Genomic DNA, 7,517 nt, shown 5'->3' on the forward strand with positions numbered 1-7,517 from the left:
ACATGCATACATACAGACATATGTACATACATACAACAATGCATACATACATACATACATACATACATGCATACATACATACATACATGCATACATACATACATACAATTACCTACCTAGATAACTACCTACCTAAATGCCTACCTACCTACCTATCTACCAACATACATGCATACATACGTACATACATACATACATACACACATACACACATCCATACATACATACATACATACATACATACATACATACATACAATACATACATACATACAGACATATGTACATACATACAACGATGGATACATACATACATACATACATGCATACATACATACATACATGCATACATATGTACATGCATGCATGCATACCTACCTGCCTACCTGCATACATACATACATACATACATACATACATGCATACATACATACATACATACACACATACATACATGCATACATATGTACATGCATGCATGCATACCTACCTGCCTACCTGCATACATACATACATACATACATACATACATACATACATACATACATACATACATACATACATATATACATCCATACATAACTACCTACCTGAATGCCTACCTACCTACCTACCATACATACATACAGACATACAGACAGATATCCAGACAGACATTCATATATACATTGGAGACTCATGTATCATAACTCTTTGAGCAAATGTTTGTATGATAAAAATTTTGCCAGTATGTTCCCTTGAGTCAATAATTCTTAAGCAGTGTTATCATTGGTTGTTGGGGCCCCGAGTGGCCGAGTGGTCTAAAGCGCTGTCCGTTACGGATCACTGCCATCTCACCTCTGTCTGCGTGGGTTCGAGTCTCGGATTCGGCTAATGTGGGTATGTGAGAAAGCCTGCCAGTAGCTTCTCGTGGGTCGGTGGTTCTTTCCGGGGTTTTCCCGGGTTCTTCCTCCACCATTAATACTGGCCGCCATGTATAGCCAATCGCGTGCTGAAAAATGGCGTTAAGCCCTACAACAACAACAACATCATTGGTTGTTACTTCAGCGGTAAATATTAGCTGTCATGTATTGCCTCTCCGACAAATTGTGTGAAAAGCTCCTACACACATACTTATCTACATACAAAGATCCATTCATTCATGCATACATAGGTGCATGTGTACATACGTACATATGTACATATGTCCATCCATCCATCCATTCATCCATCCATCAATCCCTACATGCATGCATGTATGCACACATGCACTCATGCACATACACAAACACACGTACATACATACATACATACATACATACATACATACTTACATACATACATACATTCATGCATGCATGCATGCATGCATGGATACATAGAGACAGACAGACAGACATACATACATTGGAGAGTTAGGTACCATAGCTCACTGAGCAATATTTTGTATAATAAAATGTTTGCCAGTAAGTTCCCTTCAGTCAATAATTCTTACAGATGCTATCCTGGTTTGTTCCTTCAGCAGTTATACTGGCTGTCATATATAGCCTATCTTGCACTGACAAATTGCATAAAGTGTTAAAAGCACACAAACACATACATACCTTCATACATGTACTAAGATCCATCCATACATGCATAGGTACATGCATGCACACATGCACTCATGCACACACTAATGCATGCACATACACACATTCACACATACACACATGCATGCATGCATACATACATACATACATACATACATACATACATACATACATACATACATACATACATACATACATACATATAGTTAAGGAATCAAGTATCATTGTTTGAATTTGTAAAATATTTTTTGTGTAAGATGTTTGGGACTATGCATTATATTTTACAGTGTTTAATTCAATGGTTATTACTATCATACAATTATATTTTACATTGTTTAATTCAATGGTTATTACTATCATACAATTATATTTTACATTGTTTAATTCAATAGTTATTAATATCATACAATTATATTTTACTTTGTTTAATTCAATGGTTAGGAATATCATTAAAAAAAATTATACTTTGCAGTAGATGCCATTGATATGGCTGATCTTGGTGAAATCTAAAACTGAAAGAAGTAAAAATGACACACGAGTATTGATTGTAGGTTGCGTTAACAAGTGTCAGAGATCACTACATTGTCACCCTGACATGCATACTCGAGCATTTGATTGTTTCACTGAGATTTGAAGGTTAGAAAAGGCCTGCTTATTCAACCAGTTTGAATTATGCTGCTTGAGATTTTCCTGAATCAGAGATTTTCTATTTCAGACACCAAGGAAGGATACTTATGTAGTAAAGATACATGCTTCATGTTGATATTGATGTATTTATGCAAGCATTCATACGATGTGTTGAGAGAGAACATGTGATTCATTGATAATATATTAAACAGTCAGTACCTTGTAATTATGTGATTATTATTCGAGTATTTGAATATGAAATTCCCATCAGATTGTTGTGAAACATTTCAAGATTCAGCTGATTATAAAGTCTACACTCATCAGGTTATATTGAAGCAACAACACTGGATTAATAATTATATTGAATTCAGAAGTGTTATCAAGGCAACACACAAACACTATAAAGTCTACACTCATCAGATTATATTGAAGCAAAAACACTGGATTAATAATTCTATTGAATTCAGAAGTGTTATCAAGGCAACACACACAAACACTATAGAGGCTACATTCATCAGATTATATTGAAGCAACAACGCTGGATTAATAATTCTATTGAATTTAGAAGTGTTATCAAGGCAACACACACAAACACTATACAGGCTACATTCATCAGATTATATTGAAGCAAAAACACTGGATTAATGAATTCATGAGTGTCATCAAGGCAACACACACATACACTATACAGGCTACATTCATCAGATTATATTGAAGCAATAACACTGGATTAATAATTCTATTGAATTCATAAGTGTCATCAAGGCAACACACATACACTATACAGGCTACATTCATCAGAATATATTGAAGCAACATTACTGGATTAATAATTCTACTGAATTCAGAAATGTCATCAAGGCAACACACACAAACATTATACAGGCTACATTCATCAGATTATATTGAAGCAACAACACTGGATTAATAATTCTACTGAATTCAGAAGTGTTATCAAGGCAACACACAAACACTATACAGGCTATATTCAGGTTACCATATAACAATTGACATAGCCTTTCAAGATTATTAGGATTTCATATTAGTACTTTTTATTAAGTAAGTTATTTCAATTCTTTCACTTTGTTTGATTATTATATTTTATTTAAATAAATTTATAATGGAAACTTGAATGCTTGTTGGGTTGCCTTCTTCTGTTACTTAAGTTTAATGCCCTACACGAAACCTTACATACATACATACATACATAAATACATACATACATACATGCATACAAACTTACATGCATACAAATGTACATTCATGCATGCATACCTACCTACCTACCTGCATGCATACATACATACATACATACATAAATACATACATACATACATACATACATACATACATACATACATACATACATACATATGTACATGCCTGCATACATACATACATAACTACCTACCTAAATGCCTACCTACCTACCTACCATACATACATACAGACATACAGACAGATGGCCAGACAGACATTCATATATTCATTGGAGGCTCAGGTATCATAACTCTTTGAGCAAATGTTTGTATGATAAAATTTTTGCCTGTAAGTTCCCTGGAGTCAATAATTCTTAACCAGTGTTATCATTGGTTGTTACTTCAGCAGTAAATATTAGCTGTCATGTATAGCCTATCCGACAAATTGGGTTAAAAGCTCCTACACACATACATATCTACATACAAAGATCCATTCATTCATCGATACATAGATGCATATGTACATACGTACATACATACATAAGTCCATCCATACATCCATCCATTCATCCATCCATCAATCCCTACATGCATGCATGTATGCACACATGCACTCATGCACATACACAAACACACATACATACATACATACATACATACATGCATGCATGCATCCATCCATCCATCCATCCATCCATCCATACATACATGCATGCATGCATGCATACATACATACATACATACATACATACATACATACATACATACATACATACATACAATTACATACCTAAATAACTACCTACCTACCTAACTAGCAACATACATGCATACATACATGCATACATACATACATACATACAATTACATACCTAAATAACTACCTACCTACCTAACTACCTACCTATCTACCAACATACATACATACATACATACATACATACATACATACATACATACATACATACATACATACATTCATGCATACATACATACATACATACATACATACATACATACATACATACATACATACATACATACATACACATGATATCCACCATAGTGAATATGTTATACAGTTGTACATGTGTGTAATTTGGATTTGTTAGATAAGATTTAACTATTTTTTTCAGTCATATGTTTGCAATGTGGCAATTTATAGTGATGTCCAGCACTGGGGGCATCATGCCATGAACTGCTGCTAGTACCCTTTTTATTAGTATTTGGTATCACTCAGGTCTCAAAGGACATTTTGTATTTTGACACCACCCTAATTTTTAAGTTAGAAGGTAAGAACCTAATTTTCACAATCCTAGCATTTATCAGTTCACACATAAGCATTATAATCTGTAATTTGGTTTACATTTACTTTCAGTTAGGTTTGGAAATGGGTTGGCTTGTTGCTGACTGCCTGCCACAATTAGACGAGCATTGGAGATCAAATGCGTAACTTGGGCTGCAAATGAGCAGCTGACTTGGCTTACATATTTACCTGTGTCTGCTTCAGAGGTAAATATCATAAATCTTGATGGTCGAGGTGTGATGAAAAGTATGCTAATTTGTTTTAGTACTAGTGAATTGTATTCATGCATAAGGCACATACTGATTCTTTTAGCTGCCATGTCACAAGAAAATATTCAAAATAGCACTTTCCAGTCAAAAATGAATGTAAAAAAGAGATGTTGGTGGTAGTGTTGCTTCAGTATAAAAGCCACCGGTTGCATAAGGAATTAACCTTAATACCACAGTCAGAATAGTATACAAGCATCCTTTTAACAAATATCATTAGTTAGTTTTTATTTGTACATTTAATGTAATACTATTATCATTTTTCTGCAATAGGTCATCATCGGATGAAACTATACCAACAAAAACTGTCCAGTGAGACCTTAATTAAGAACCGATATCATTTTTTCAGTCTTGTCAAATGTGATTAGCTGTGCCATAAATCATTTCCTTATTACCTCCATGTCTTGAATCTGACATAGTAAAGTATTCCAAACATACACTTCCTAAAGATTTGATAGTAGTAAATCATAGTAGAAGGGAGCTAACTCAGCACTGTCAGAGTAAACAGGTATTGTTTCTCATCCATTCCTCTAATGAACAATAAAGACCTTATAAGTTTCATACAAGGTGGTTTGATTGAAGTATTTCACTTGCTTATTCAGTTTATCAATATTTACAATACATACTTTCTGTAGTTTTCTAAATTAATGCTAATTGCTTTAATCGTATGCATTTACATTCTTATATGCTCATGATGTAATGTTTCAATACATAGATTTCATCTTTTTTACAGACATTTTCAGTTATATATACATACACACACAAACCATTTAACACCTGTTGAAAAGCAGGGATTCCATGAGATTATAAGTAAGAAAACTGTAAAATTGGACACGTGCAATTTGGCTTAGACCAAAAACATCAGCTGGGTATGGAATCATCCGTACACATTTCAGAGGGAAGAGAATAAAACTTTTAGTTTTCTGCACAGTTTGTTGCCAACTTGCAGGGAAATTACTAATTTTGTCCAGGTGTTTCTCTCAATTAATGGTGCAAAACTCTGTGTGGAAGCCTCACACCCAGCCTGTGTCCTACTTGTATAGGAGACATCATATTCTGTATTCACTGCTTCATCATCAACCCTCCCAGCAATGAGATTAATGCGGTTCACATACTGCTGCTTTTTTTTCTTCCATTTGACCTTCATTTAGATTTACCATTTTGTCAGATAGAATATTAAGTTTTCTCTGTAATTCATGTGCATCTGGAATCTTAATGTTCATACATGAGAGAACTACAAGTACATTTACTATACCAACTTTAGATTTTAAAACTGGTAAAACCAGGGCTTCATTAAGCACACCAGCAGATTAGGCCTGCATGACTTTTTAACAGTTTCAAACAGTTCCACACCCATAGATTTAAAACTGCAGATTGTACAAGTGACTGCAGCTGTAATGCACAATCCCATTCGTTTCTCAATGATAACTTTTGTTTTGGAACATCACACATATAGGGTATTAAGGCTTCAAACAAATGTGTTAATGTTTTTAAATCAATAATCAGTCATTTTCATCTGATTCTTCTGATGACTGACTGCATTCTTCTTGAAGCTTAGGGTTTTGTTTTCCTCTAGGCCTCAAGGTGTATGGTAGCACACTTGCTGAAGAGACATTGCTAGTCTGGACTGGCACAACATGAAAGGTTTCGTCAGGAGTCAGCCACATGAGTTGTTGGTGTTTTTGCAGGAACCGGTGTATCATCATCAACTTCACTGGAGTTTTGGTGAGTTCCAAGAAATGGATGTCCCTTTTTAAACATTGTTTTTCTCCTCCCCTGATTTATTTTGAATGATTTTCTGTTTACTTTAGATTTAAGTGTAGGCATGTTACAATCACTAGGAAAATAAACTTGTCTGAAAAGCAGCAGCTTCAGCAACAATATGAACTGGCCATTGTGAAAGTGACCCAAAGGTGACCTTCTTAGGGGTGTTAAAATACATTTTCCATACATATCAGCAGATGTGCTGAGTCTGGGTATAGAACTGTACTGTTGAAGATTCCCAAATGAATTGGTTCTGTTTACAAAAATTGGTCAGTAAATTTGGGGTTACCTGAGGAGTTGCCTCCCTTATACTCTAGCTTGTATTTCTCAGTTGTAACATAGATATGACCTTCTTAATTAAATCAGTGAGAGAGTATTGGTCAGTTTATATATGCTGTGAATCATTATTATTCTTTCAAGTACTTTGCATGTACATTCTGCATTTATTTGACAAGAGATTCAGCTTTCTTTTACATCTTTTATTCATTACAATTTTAGATTTCATGAAGAGTTATATTATTTGTGCTGTCAGATATATCTGATATCACCAGGCACTAACAACACAGGGTGTATTAGCTCTGAGGAATGATGAAACTAACATATTATAAGGAAATTTCATGTTTAATTGGGGAAAGTAATACATAAAGTATGAAGCTGTCTCATAGCTGTTGCTCTGTTTGATGGCTTTTTGTCATCAATAAATGCAATACATCATAGGAAGCAAATAATTTTGAATTGTACACATGTTATGGTTGTGTTTTATTTAGAATTGCCCAAAGTTTTGA

At 34.3% G+C, this 7,517-nt stretch overlaps 1 long non-coding RNA gene across 1 annotated transcript in view; it reads left to right on the forward strand.

Moving 5' to 3' along the window:
- The window catches only part of LOC149774098 (uncharacterized), a 32,044-nt gene extending 25,381 nt beyond the window's left edge, over positions 1 to 6,663 (forward strand). Inside the window, exons 2-3 of the long non-coding RNA XR_016416976.1 lie at positions 4,775 to 4,908; positions 6,545 to 6,663. This is a non-coding gene — a long non-coding RNA (uncharacterized LOC149774098). The remainder of the gene's footprint in view (positions 1 to 4,774; positions 4,909 to 6,544) is intronic.
- The last annotated feature ends 854 nt before the right edge of the window (positions 6,664 to 7,517 follow it).

This window comes from Sinohyriopsis cumingii, unplaced genomic scaffold, assembly GCF_028554795.1.
Source record: "Sinohyriopsis cumingii isolate HCF-2022 unplaced genomic scaffold, ASM2855479v2 utg000426l, whole genome shotgun sequence".
Lineage (NCBI taxonomy): Eukaryota > Metazoa > Mollusca > Bivalvia > Unionida > Unionidae > Sinohyriopsis > Sinohyriopsis cumingii.